This window comes from Bacillus rossius, chromosome 8 (genome assembly GCF_032445375.1).
Source record: "Bacillus rossius redtenbacheri isolate Brsri chromosome 8, Brsri_v3, whole genome shotgun sequence".
NCBI classification, from domain to species: Eukaryota; Metazoa; Arthropoda; class Insecta; order Phasmatodea; family Bacillidae; genus Bacillus; species Bacillus rossius.
The window spans coordinates 32,011,769-32,024,724 of record NC_086336.1 but is presented as its reverse complement, the minus strand read 5'-3'; the positions used below and the strand labels follow the sequence as shown (position 1 = coordinate 32,024,724).

At 35.4% G+C, this 12,956-nt stretch overlaps 1 protein-coding gene and 1 non-coding gene across 2 annotated transcripts in view; one reads left to right on the top strand and one right to left on the bottom strand.

Annotated features, from left to right (window-relative positions):
• The window catches only part of LOC134534707 (phenoloxidase-activating factor 3-like), a 115,295-nt gene that overhangs the window by 1,356 nt on the left and 100,983 nt on the right, over positions 1-12,956 (top strand). The gene's annotated exons all lie outside the window — the stretch shown is intronic.
• Trnad-guc (transfer RNA aspartic acid (anticodon GUC)) lies at positions 8,591-8,662 on the bottom strand. The gene has a single exon. It is a non-coding gene; the product is annotated as a tRNA-Asp (tRNA).

Sequence of the window (12,956 nt, the reverse complement as noted above, 5' to 3'; positions counted from 1 at the left end):
ATTTTTTTAGAAGAAAAGTTTTAGTTTTTTTTTTTCATTACGTGTTACATTATTTTATCCGTTATCATATAGAATAAAAAATTAAAAATTTGTGTAAAATTTAATACTTTTATTCATATGTGTCTGGCCCTCGGATTAGTTCAAAAATACATTTCTGGCCCTTGAAAATAATGAAGTTGGCCATCATTGCTCTATCACGTTGGCTTTTTTGGAATATGGGTAACATTTCGGATTAGCGGCTTCTGGGGAATAAAGCTGAATGTAACTGAAGTGAAATGTTGGTTAGGTTCGGTCAGCTACTTAAGTAATACGTATTAAACACCCAGGGGCGGATATATAGAGTGTTTGCAAGGAGGAGGATGTTCGGGCAAGGGGACGCACGATAGACCGACAACATTTTTTAAAGCTACAATAAGTGTGTAATTTAAGGTGAATATATAAAATGTAATTAATTATACAATATCTAACAAGTGACTGAAACGGTACGGTTTATATATCCTAACTAACTAATATTATATAAAATTAGTCTTATCATTTGCTTGCTATTGGGCCTTGAATATGTTAAGGATTTAAGTAATGCAAAAGTAAAAATATGTTTACTTTCAGTATTCTGACAAATTATTTTTCAATACTATAATTTAAAAATGAAACAAAATTAGGTCTATATATGTATATTTATTTTTAAATATAATTTTCAAGCTATCGACACTTGAACACTATTATATTTCTTTAATTTCAGTATGTGAAATTAACCAATAATTAAAAACTGTCCAGAACACGGGATAATTTGATTAAAAATTTTGCGTATAATGTACACGGATGCAAAACAAATTATGCCTGGTACGTTTATTGTCGTCCCTATTAATACGTAGTTAATACACAGTACGTCATTAATACAGCTTACAAAACCCGACCAACCTTAAGCTTTAGTTACTAGGCTATACACATTATCTCCCACAAAACTCTTCAAAACTACTCGTATATATTTTCTAAATGATCCCCTAGCCTAATGGATACTTTAAAAAGTATTTTTTTAGTTGACCTTTAGAATAGCTGCAATGATCTTTTCAGAAGTCCTAAGCGGCCTTTCGTGAAAGGACGAGTCGTTCAAGTCCTTTCACTCATTCTTGTGGCTTTTGAGGTGTTTTAGGGCCTATCTTTTGGTGAAAATGTGAGCATAGTCTGTTTTTTAGCCAGCACAATGCTGTGTACAACATTTTATGTTTATCTTTTACTATAAAACAATTAAGCTCGACGTATAATTATTTAAATATATTGAAACTATAGTGTGAAAAAAGCAGTAAACACAAACAAATAACAAATGGAAAAGTATTTTCCTTTAGATACACCAGGTTGTATTAGCGTCGAAATAATTCGATCATCCTTCCCCGACTTCTTCCTCATTTAATGCATCCTTTGTGTTAAAGGATATTTGGGTTACGGCTGCATCGGCAAATGACGACCACACGGAAGCAGTAATTGATACCCTAAGCCACTTGGGTCCCGTAGCGTACAGCTTGTCGCAAAACTTGGATAAATATCCAATTATAATCACTACGACTGTGAGTCGTAAACACTGACAAGACACTATGGACACGTTTAAATTGTCCGTTATGTTAGTTCGTCAAAAAAAAAAGTTGGCGTAAATTATGAACGCTTTAGACGGCCGTGAGAAGTGATTTGCCGGTTTACATAAGGTACATGCGCAGAAGTAACTATATTACAAATTCAGCCTATGTGCTTACACGGAAAATGGAACCTTGCAACTGTTACATCTTTGCGATACAGATATTGGATTTTAATTTTAAAACAGTTCTGTTTAAATATATCGACTTCAATATTTTTGATGATGAGGAATGTCAGAAATCTGTATTGGCATTCCTTAAAACAAAAGATATTGGCATAACTAGGTAATATTTTTATGATACTTATTTCTTATGAATAAAAACAGAACATATTTCTAATTAAGTGACATATTTTAAAATAGCGTGGATAAATACAGATTTTGTGACTCACTTATAAATAGTCAATGAGTATTTTGGTGACGTTGGTAATTATTAGGTAGATTTAAAAGAAATACTACCTTATTGTAGCCATTACCATAGTGAGAATTTTGGAATTCGTTTATATATTTTTTCGTTTCATGGTCCATAGACCCCCAAAACCCTAGTCAACTAAAACGTGTATATATATATATATATATATATATATATATATATATATATATATATATATATATATATATATATATAAATTTTGTGGACTCGATATCTTTCGCAATTTTTCACAAATCACTTCCAAAAGATACATAAATTCTATAATTCTATCTGTAGAAAATCTCGGTCGAGTTCGTTAATGAGCAATATCCAATCAAAGGGAGAAAAATGGAAAGGTTTTCGAAAAACTGCAAGGGGTTGAAAAAATAAGGGTTGAAGACAAAAAAAAATCATAGCTTCATTCCTAGGCATAACATCTAATTCGTACAAATTATGTTTTAATTTTATATTTTTTATATAAAACTTATGTCTGAAACAATTTTTATAAGTCAAACCATTGTTAAAGGGAGGAGAATTAAACAAGAATTGATGATTAACGTACCATGTAAACGGTTAAATCCGTTCTGTTTTATTGTAAAACCTTAAATGGTTATCTACAGTTTTCGTTTTGAATAATATTTTAATTTTATTTTTTTACATTTTTGGTGTGTGCATTGCATGTTCGGTGTGTTCATTGTGTGTTTATTGCATCTATTGCGTGTCCATTGCATGTTCGGTGTGTACATTGCATGTTCATCATGTGATCGATGTGTGCATTGCATGTTCATTACATGTGCGGTGTGTGCACTGCATATTCGTTGCATGTCAAGTGTGCGTGTATTGCATGTTCGTTTCATATTCATTGCGTGTACTGTACGTAATTTTCTTTAGTTGAATGTGTGTCGTTTCGTTAAATGTATGTATTCAAGCTTGTACTCAGGTCATGATTGGCCTCGTGGTTCGGAGATGCCTGGTCTATACGCCTGATATTGAACTTGAACTGTTTAAAATGTTCGTGAGTATCGTCGAAAAATACCTCATGGTCCGGAGACGCTTGGTCTATATGCCTAACATTGTACAAGTCCTGGTTGGAAGGTATTCCATGCATTGGAAATTTATCTTTAAAAGATTTGTGCAATGGGAGTGCATGACTTGATGTAAGTTTTTGGACATACGCCATTGCTAAGAACTTTTTCTGTTGAAGAAAAACTAATAAATAAAATAAATAAAAATACACAAGAAAAACAAAAAAACATACAAAATTAAGCAAACAATTGCTGTTGTCAACAAGAATATAAACACCACAAAATATTCCGAAACAGAAATATGGTCAACAAACAAAGAAAAAACAAAGAAAAAAGTACTAAGTGAACAAAAAAACAACACACAAATGATGACAACACAAAAATATTTAAACCGAAATAATTCAGCACAACAGTTGAAACGAGACAAAAACACGACAAAACGAAAAGACAAAAAAAAAATAAATAGAATAGTTTTACCAAAAAAGAAACAAGCGACGTTTCGGGAACTGCTATCTGCTCCCATCCTCAGGCAGAGACGCACATGGTACGGAAACACAGGTGCTTAATTTTGTGTGTTTTTTTGTCTTTCTTGTGTATTTTTATTTATTTTATTTATTAGTTTTTCTTCAACAGAAAAAGTTCTTAGCAATGGCGTATGTCCAAAAACTTACATCAAGTCATGCACTCCCATTGCACAAATCTTTTAAAGATAACATCAATGCCCGGTATGGACCCGGTATGCATATTTCTCAGTCGCACCTGTGTTTCCGTACCATGTGCGTCTCTGCCTGAGGACGGGAGCAGATACCTGGAGCATTTAGAGCCAAAGAAGAAATTCAGCCGAAGACAGATGTCGCAATTGGAGCCATGTAGACTTGTAGCTTCGTAGTCATGTACACATGTAGACTTGTAGTCCTGCATCCTCGCAGTCTCGTAAACTTGTGTTATAGAAGCTTCGTAGCTCTGTAGCCTCGCAGTTTCGTAAACTTAAAGACTCGTAGTCACGTAGTCTCGTAACCTCATGGCTCGTAGTCGTGTTGTCATGATGACTTGGAGCCTCGTAGACTTGTAGCTACGTAGTCAAGTAGACACGTATACTTGTAGCTACGATAACAAGTAGTCTTGTAATCTTATAACATAATGCTGCTGGAGTAGTTGGAGCTTTGTAGACTCGAAAGCATTTGGAAGAGTCTTGAAGACTCCTAGAATTGAAGCTTTGGAGCCGAGTAGACTTGTATCATTGTAGCTTCATAGACATGTTGTTTCGTAGCCACGCAGCCTTTTAGCCATGTAGTCTCGCAACCATGTATAAGTCGTAACCAGCTAGATCCTTGTTAACTCGTAACCTTGTAGCTTCATTGTCTCTTAGACACTTAGCATTCTAGCCAAATATCATTGGAACTGTTGAAGCAAAAGGCAGTTAGAGCCAATGACTGTTGGAGCCAATGATTTTTGGAGCCAAAAGACTGTCGGAGTCAATGATTGATGGAGCCAATGACTATTGGAGCCAATGACTTATGGAACTAAAAACTGATGAATTCATAGACTGATGGAGACATTATATCCTAACTTAACATTGACGATCGCATCCTACCGAGTTAAATGTACGTGAGAATGTACCTCCTTTTCGTTAAATGAGCTTTCGTTTTGTAGTATGTGCTTCCTTTTGATTAACGGTGCGTCCAAAATGTGCTTCCTTTTTGTTGATGGAGCTTCCTAATGTGCTGCCTTTTTGTTGATGGTGCTTCCAAATGTGCTGCATTTTAGTTGATGGTGATTCAAAATGTGCTGCCTTTTTGTTGATGGTGCTTCCAAAATGTACAAATGTACTACCTTTTTTATGGGGTTCTTGGTCCTCTTGTAAGCCTAAAAACATGTTACGATGGTTTAATTGAATATAAATAGCTGACGATGAAGAAGGTCGTGAGGTTCGGAAATAACTGGTCTATACGTCTGACATTGTTTATGAGCCGGCCTCGCGGTCCGAAGACGATTGGTCTATATGTATGGATAGCTTTGTACATGAACGGTTTAGAGGTTACTCTAAGTATCAAAAACTAGACTTTCATGTTAGGCTTATCAGCAACGTATTTAATTCGTCGAACATTGTCGTATATTGTCTTGAGTTGTTTTTCGTAGAGTGAATGATTGATAAACTACGCGAAAGGTAATGGAAACCAAAATATAAAATTTATTTAATATTTAGTTAAACTTGTCACTGATCAAGAAGCAAACCGACGACAGCAATCCATTGATTCAATATGTAAATTAATGAGTTATTTTTTCGGTAAATTTTGGAATTTTTCCCGAATTTATAAGTCAATAAATACAAATATCTAAGATGACAGTCGTAATGTCTTATAGGATTATGGCAGTATTTGATTTTGGGCCTATTAAAATTATTATTTTTTTTACATAAAATTATTATTTTTTGCTTCGCCGAAGGATCGAACCAAGAACAGGAATCGATATAATCAATCATTCCTTTAATGAGTGATTTTTTTTGACGAATTTTGGATTTTTTCCCGAATTTCTAGCTAAATAATTACAAATTACCAAGATGGCACCCAAATTACAAGATGGCGGGAAGTTTAGTAATAATAAATGATTACTTCACTCTAGCGGGTAACAATAAAACAAGTATGATGATAATGTACTCTTTAACACGAGTACACACAAGATAGAGTCATCCAGCAGATGAAAACAAGATGGTGGCAATGACCTCTAGCATGTGGTAGCTGCTGGTAGCATGTACTGAACATAAAATGTTGGATCCATTATGGTCGTCAAGGACAAAGTCAAATTTCAAGTTCAAAGTCAAATTTCAAGGTCAAAGTCAATTTTCAAAGGTCAAAGTCAATTTTCAAAGGTCAAGGTCAATTTTCAAGGTCAAGTTGATGGTCAAATATCAAGGTCATGGTCAAATTTCAATGCCAACAGTCGAGGTATAAGGTATGGTGAATAGAAAATTATACTAGCGTGTCGCCAGCACACTCTAGCAGACGAAATCAAGATGGTGGTCTTCAGTGGACGAAGACAAGATGGCGGACATGACGTCATACTAGCTGACGATATATACCTTGTTATTGATGGTGGTAGGTTAGTCTGTAGGTGGCTTCTGTGGAGGAAGGATCTGTCGTTTTTTTTAATTTTTTGCTCTTACCGGTTTCGAACCATGGACGGGAATCGATCTAATCAATCAGAATTCTAATAAGTTATTTTTTTGGTTAATTTTGAAATTTTTTTTCATTAAAATCGGGTAATAAATAAAGATTTCCAAGATGGCGCCTTTCATGATATTAGATACAAGTAGTGAAATAATTCAGAACGTCGCGTGTGGTGTAAGATGTTTTTATTACTTTTTATTGAGAATTTTTTAAATATTTATTAAACTAGCTGCAGTACCCGGCTTAGCCCGGGCTGAACACCGGGTGAAATACTGTCCGCGAGTTACAGCAAAATGGATAGCGATATGTCCAGTGTATTGGACATTAAGAAATGACACATAATTACTGTTTGTGTATCTGTGACTTATGATTTTCTGTTTACCCATGGCGATCGGTTGAAAGGTTTAGAAGTTGATGCGCTACAGCGCCATCTAGTGGCGAGTTACAAAAATATGGATAGCATAAAAACATTTTTCATGATAAAAACACTTCGATGTGCCAACTTTCATGGCGATCGGTCAAACGGTGTAAGAGTTTATCGACGTCATACATGCCAACAATCAATTATATATATTCTTATTATTCGAAATTTTGGGGCTTTCACTTTTGCGGAAAGTGGATGTTCAGGACCTCGAATGGTTTGGAACACTCCATAAAGAAAGAATAGACACTTAAAATTCCTGAAATTGTCGAAATTTTGGGGCTTTGTCCCCAGAGGGAGAGGGGTGATTTTGAGGACCCTGAATGGCAGGGAAACACTAAAAATCGAAAGAGAATGATTTTTGAAATTTTCTAAATTTTGGGGCTTTGGCCCCTGAGAAGGGGGGAGGAAGTTATGTTGAGGACCCCGAATGGCTCGTAAACACTCCAAATCGAAAGAGAATAGGTTTTCGAAATTTTGGAAAATTTTTTTATTAGGATTGGGTCTTTAACTCATTGTGGGGGGAGGGTAGTTTGAGGACCCCGAATGGCTCGGAAAAACTCCAAATAATAAAAAAAAATAAACTTAAATTAAGGAAATTTTTTAAAGTTTTCGTAATTTTGGGGTTTTGCACTCCCCCCCCCCCCCCCTCCATCAAAATTGGGTGGGAATTCGATTTTGGTTATACGTTGCCACATTTCATTTCGATCCGTCCAGCCGTTCAGCCGGGAAAAGGTAACAAACAAACAGACATACAGACAGACAGACAGAGTTACTTTCGCATTTATAATATAAGTATTGATTACTGGTTTACTCTCGCCGGAAATGGAACCGAGGACCGAAAACAACTAAGAAACTAAATATTTGAAGTAGGCAATTTTTTAAATATTTTTTTGGAATTTTATTCGGAATTCCTAGAATAAAAATTACAGATTTTCAAGATTGCGACCGTAACGATAATTGCAACAGTTACTTCTTAATACAAGATTGTGGTACTGTCTCGAACAGAAGATGATATTATTACTTCAAATTATAAAAAATTACAAGTCGAATATGCATGTTAATTTTATATATACATTATTTAATTCTCAGTCTGGTAAATGTCTCGATGGTCGCGCGGTTAAAGGCGTATGTTTTCCAACCTAGAGATTAGAGTTGCGATGGTTCAAATCAAAACGCTTCCAAATGTATTTGAATTAAAAAAATAAATTTAACATGTCGATTAGGACCATAATAGCTATGGTAGGTAATGGAAAATCGATCTTATGTGATGAGACAGAGCTACGCTGGCACTCTCTAGGAACAAACAGCAGAAACAATGTCGACGGTATCCAATATGGCGGCCTCCAGTGGAACAGAAAAAAAATCAAGTGCGACGCTGGCACTCTCTAGTAACGAACAACAGAAACTAAGTCGACGGCATCCAAGATGGCAGCCTCAAATGGAACAGAAAAAATCAAAATGGCAGCCATGAAGACAATTTCATTAAGAAAGAGTGGGGCGCTCGATTTAAAGATATTGGAACTAAGATGGCGGGTCCAATATGGACGCCGGGGTCAAGGCCGAGGTCAAAGGCCAAGGTCAAAGGTCATACTTATCAAAGATAGCCGCCGTGATGTCATAATCCAAGATGGCAGTCGGCACCACACAAAAAACCATGTACACTCATCTCCTCACTCTGGACCCTGGTGTTGGAGCCCCATTCGTATACTACATCATACATTTTCAAATTATTGGCATTCAAAGTATTTATAATCTACAAAAAGTTTCTAAGGAAAACATCAAAGAAATTAGATATAAATAAAAAAAATTATTATCCCTTTCGGCTGAGCTTACAGGCCTTCTGTAAATGTTTTAGAAGCTTCTATAAACTCCAGGAACATTTTAAGAAATAAATGTACATAAAATACTGTATGTTTGCAACTATTCAAAAAAATTTACCTCCCCGGCGGGGAATCGAACCCCGGTCTCCCGCGTGACAGGCGGGGATACTGACCACTATACTACCGAGGATTTATGCTTTATGACTCTAAAATATTGTAGTTAAAATAAGTTAGTAATATTTATTTTTATAAATATTTTAATTTTAATATGTAAGTACCTATTATTTTACTATTTATTACTGAAATCATTTATTTCTATTTATAAAAGGGGTTGTCTGTAAAGTCGGTTTACGGACGTATATTTAACGTGATAACGTCATAAGAAAACGTTAATGAAAAATTGCATAGTTTTTAATTTTCAAATATTATTTACAGTTTTTGCAAATTTTATTTAAATAATTTGTTTAAATATAATCACGAACAATTAGTTAAATAGGCTGCCTTAACCTGTTTTATATTATAGAAGTCTCCTAGCTTGATTCTAACAGATTCAGCTAGCTTGTGGACTTCTCATTGTTGAAAAGTTTTTGTACATGCCAGAATTTTATGTATTTTTTCTAATTTTTTTTTATTTTAAATTTTTTATTAATTTATTTTTATTTTATTTATTAAATATATTGTTCTGTTATTTTATGATATCAAAGAAAAGTGTGATGGTTTTCTCCGTGTGCTCGTGATTATTCTTGTCAATACGTTTGAATCCTGATTATTCTAGTCAATATGATGATGGTTTTCTCCGTGTGCTCCTGATTATTCCTGAGGTTTCTTCAAGTGCTTCTGTCTATTCTGAGAATCAGCTCTCTGCATGAAGGATTTTTTATCTAATGAGCTATGACATTTTATTTCGAGTTACATTTAATTCGAGAATTTATGCTACTAATTCAGCACTTGCAATTTTTTTTACCAGGTGGAATTAAAAAAAATAGTCAACCATTACTTAGTCAAAAATATATCATGAGACATCTGTGAAGCACTAACATGCAAGACGAATTTCCTTCTACTTGGTGTCTAGAAGCCATCCTTCTTTAACGATCGTTATTGAGCATTCCGCATCCGACATGAAAGAACTAAATAATATTTACCTGTAAGCAACATGTGGTTTCATCTGTTGATAATAAACGACAATACTCTAAACAGGTTATTTTGCATGAGATAAATTAACTCTCACCACTGAATAGTGCTATTGTAGTCAGTAGAGTCATGTATTCTCGTATCCACGTAGCCTCATGTCCTGGAAGCTTCGTAGCTCTGTAGCTTCGCAGTCTCGTAACCTTGTGTTCTGGAAGCTCCGTAATCATGATGCCTTGGAATCTCGTAGACTAGTAGCTACGTAACCAAGTAGCCTTGAAATCACGTAACCACGTGTTCGGGAAGCTTTGTAGTCCTGTAGCCTCGTAATAACGAAACTTTGTGTTCGGGAAGCGTCGTAATCTTGAAGCCTCACGATTACTTAACCATGTAGACTTGCAATCGCATAGTCTCGTAACCACATGACTCGTAGTCACGTAGTCATGATGCATTGGAGCCTCGTAGACTTGTAGCTATGTAACCAAGTAGTCTTGTAATCTTATAAGAATATGCTGTTGGAGCAGTTGGAGCAAAAGAGAAAATTCTGTCAAAGACAGATACGGCAATTGGAGCCTAGTAGACTTGTACCTACGTAACCAAGTAGCCTTGTAATGTTATAACATAATGCTACTGGAGCATTTAGAGCCAAAGAAAAAATTCAGCCTAAGACAGATGTCGCAATTGGAGCCATGTAGACTTGTAGCTTCGTAGTCATGTACTCATGTAGACTTGTAGTCCTGCATCCTCGCAGTCTCGTAAACTTGTGTTCTGGAAGCTTCGTAGCTCTGTAGCCTCGCAGTTTCGTAAACTTGAAGACTCGTAGTCACGTAGTGTCGTAACCTCATGGTTCGTAGTCACGTTGTCATGATGACTTGGAGCCTCGTAAACTTGTAGCTACGTAGCCAAGTAGCCTCGTATACTTGTAGCTACGATAACAAGTAGTCTTGTAATCTTATAACATAATGCTGCTGGAGTAGTTGGAGCTTTGTAGACTCGAAAGCATTTGGAGGAGTCTTGAAGACTCCTAGAATTGAAGCTTTGGAGCCGAGTAGAATTGTATCCTTGTAGCTTCATAGACATGTTGTTTCGTAGCCACGCAGCCTTTTAGCCATGTAGTTACGCAACCATGTATAAGTCGTAACCAGCTAGATCCTTGTTGACTCGTAGCCTTGTAGCTTCATTGTCTCTTAGACTCTTAGCATTCTAGCCAAATATCATTGGAGCTGTTGAAGCAAAAGGCAGTTAGAGCCAATTACTGTTGGAACCAATGATTTTTGTAGCCAAAAGACTGTCGGAGTCAATGATTGATGGAGCCAATGACTATTGGAGCCAATGACTTATGGAACTAAAAACTGATGAATTCATAGACTGATGGAGACATTATATCCTAACTTAACATTGACGATCGCATCCTACCGTATAATGTACGTGAGAATGTACCTCCTTTTTCCTTAAATGAGCTTTCGTTTTGTAGAATGTACTTCCTTTTGATTAACGGTGCGTCCAAAATGTGCTTCCTTTTTGTTGATGGAGCTTCCTAATGTGCTGCCATTTTGTTGATGGTGCTTCTAAAATGTACTACCTTTTTGGTTGGGGTTCTTGGTCCTCTTGTAAGCCTAAAAACATGTTACGATGGTTTAATTGAATATAAATAGCTGACGATGAATAAGGTCGTGAGGTTCGGAAATAACTGGTCTATACGTCTGACATTGTTTATGAGCCGGCCTCGCGGTCCGAAGACGGTTGTTCTATATGTATAGATGGCTTTGTGCATGAACGGTTTAGAGGTTATTTTAAGTATCAAAACCTAGACTTTCATGTTAGGCTTATCGGCAACGTATTTAATTCGTCGAACATTGTCGTATATTGTCTTGAGTTGTTTTTCGTAGAGTGAATAATTGATAAACTCCGCGAAAGGTAATGGAAACCAAAATATAAAATTTATTTAACATTAAGTTACACTTATCACTGGTCAAGAAGCAAACAGACGACTTCAATCCATTGATTCAATATGTAAATTAATGAATTATTTTTTAGGTAAATTTTGGAATTTTTCCCGAATTTATAAGTCAATAAATACAAATATCTAAGATGACAGTCGTAATGGCTTATAGGATTATGGCAGTATTTGATTTTGGGCCTATTAAAATTATTATTTTTTTACATAAAATTATTATTTTTTGCTTCGCCGAAGGATCGAACCAAGAACAGGAATCGATATAATCAATCATTCCTTTAATGAGTGATTTTATTTTGACGAATTTTGGATTTTTTCCCGAATTTCTAGCTAAATAATTACAAATTACCAAGATGGCACCCAAATTACAAGATGGCGGGAAGTTTAGTAATAATAAATGATTACTTCACTCTAGCGGGTAACAATAAAACAAGTATGATGATAATGTACTCTATAACACGAGTACACACAAGATGGAGTCATCCAGCAGATGAAAACAAGATGGTGGCAATGACCTCTAGCATGTGGTAGCTGCTGGTAGCATGTAATGAAAATAAAATGTTGGATCCATGATGGTCGTCAAGGACAAAGTCAAATTTCAAGTTCAAAGTCAAATATCAAGGTCATGGTCAAATTTCAAGGTCAAAGTCAATTTTCAAAGGTCAAAGTCAATTTTCAAAGGTCAAGGTCAATTTTCAAGGTCAAGTTGATGGTCAAATATCAAGGTCATGGTCAAATTTCAATGCCAACAGTCGAGGTATAAGGTATGGTGAATAGAAAATTATACTAGAGTGTCGCCAGCACACTCTAGCAGACGAAATCAAGATGGTGGTCTTCAGTGGACGAATACAAGATGGCGGACATGACGTCATACTAGCTGACGATATATACCTTGTTATTGATGGTGGTAGGTTAGTCTGTAGGTGGCTTCTGTGGAGGAAGGATCTGTCGTTTTTTTTAATTTTTTGCTCTTACCGGTTTCGAACCATGGACGGGAATCGATCTAATCAATCAGAATTCTAATATGTTATTTTTTGGTGAATTTTGTAATTTTTTTCATTAAAATCGGGTAATAAATAAAGATTTTCAAGATGGCGCTTTTCACGATATTTGATACAAGTAGTGACATAATTCAGAACGTCGCGTGTGGTGTAAGATGTTTTTATTACTTTTTATTGAGAATTTTTTAAATATATAATAAATTACTGGTTTACTCCCGCCGGAAATCGAACCGAGGACCGAAAACAATTAAGTAACTAAACATTTGAAGTAGACAATTTTTTTAATATTTTTTTTTTTTTTGGAATTTTATTTGGAATTCCTAGAATAAAAATTACGGATTTTCAAGATGGCGACCGTAACGATAATTGCAACAGTTACGTCTTAATACTAGATCGTG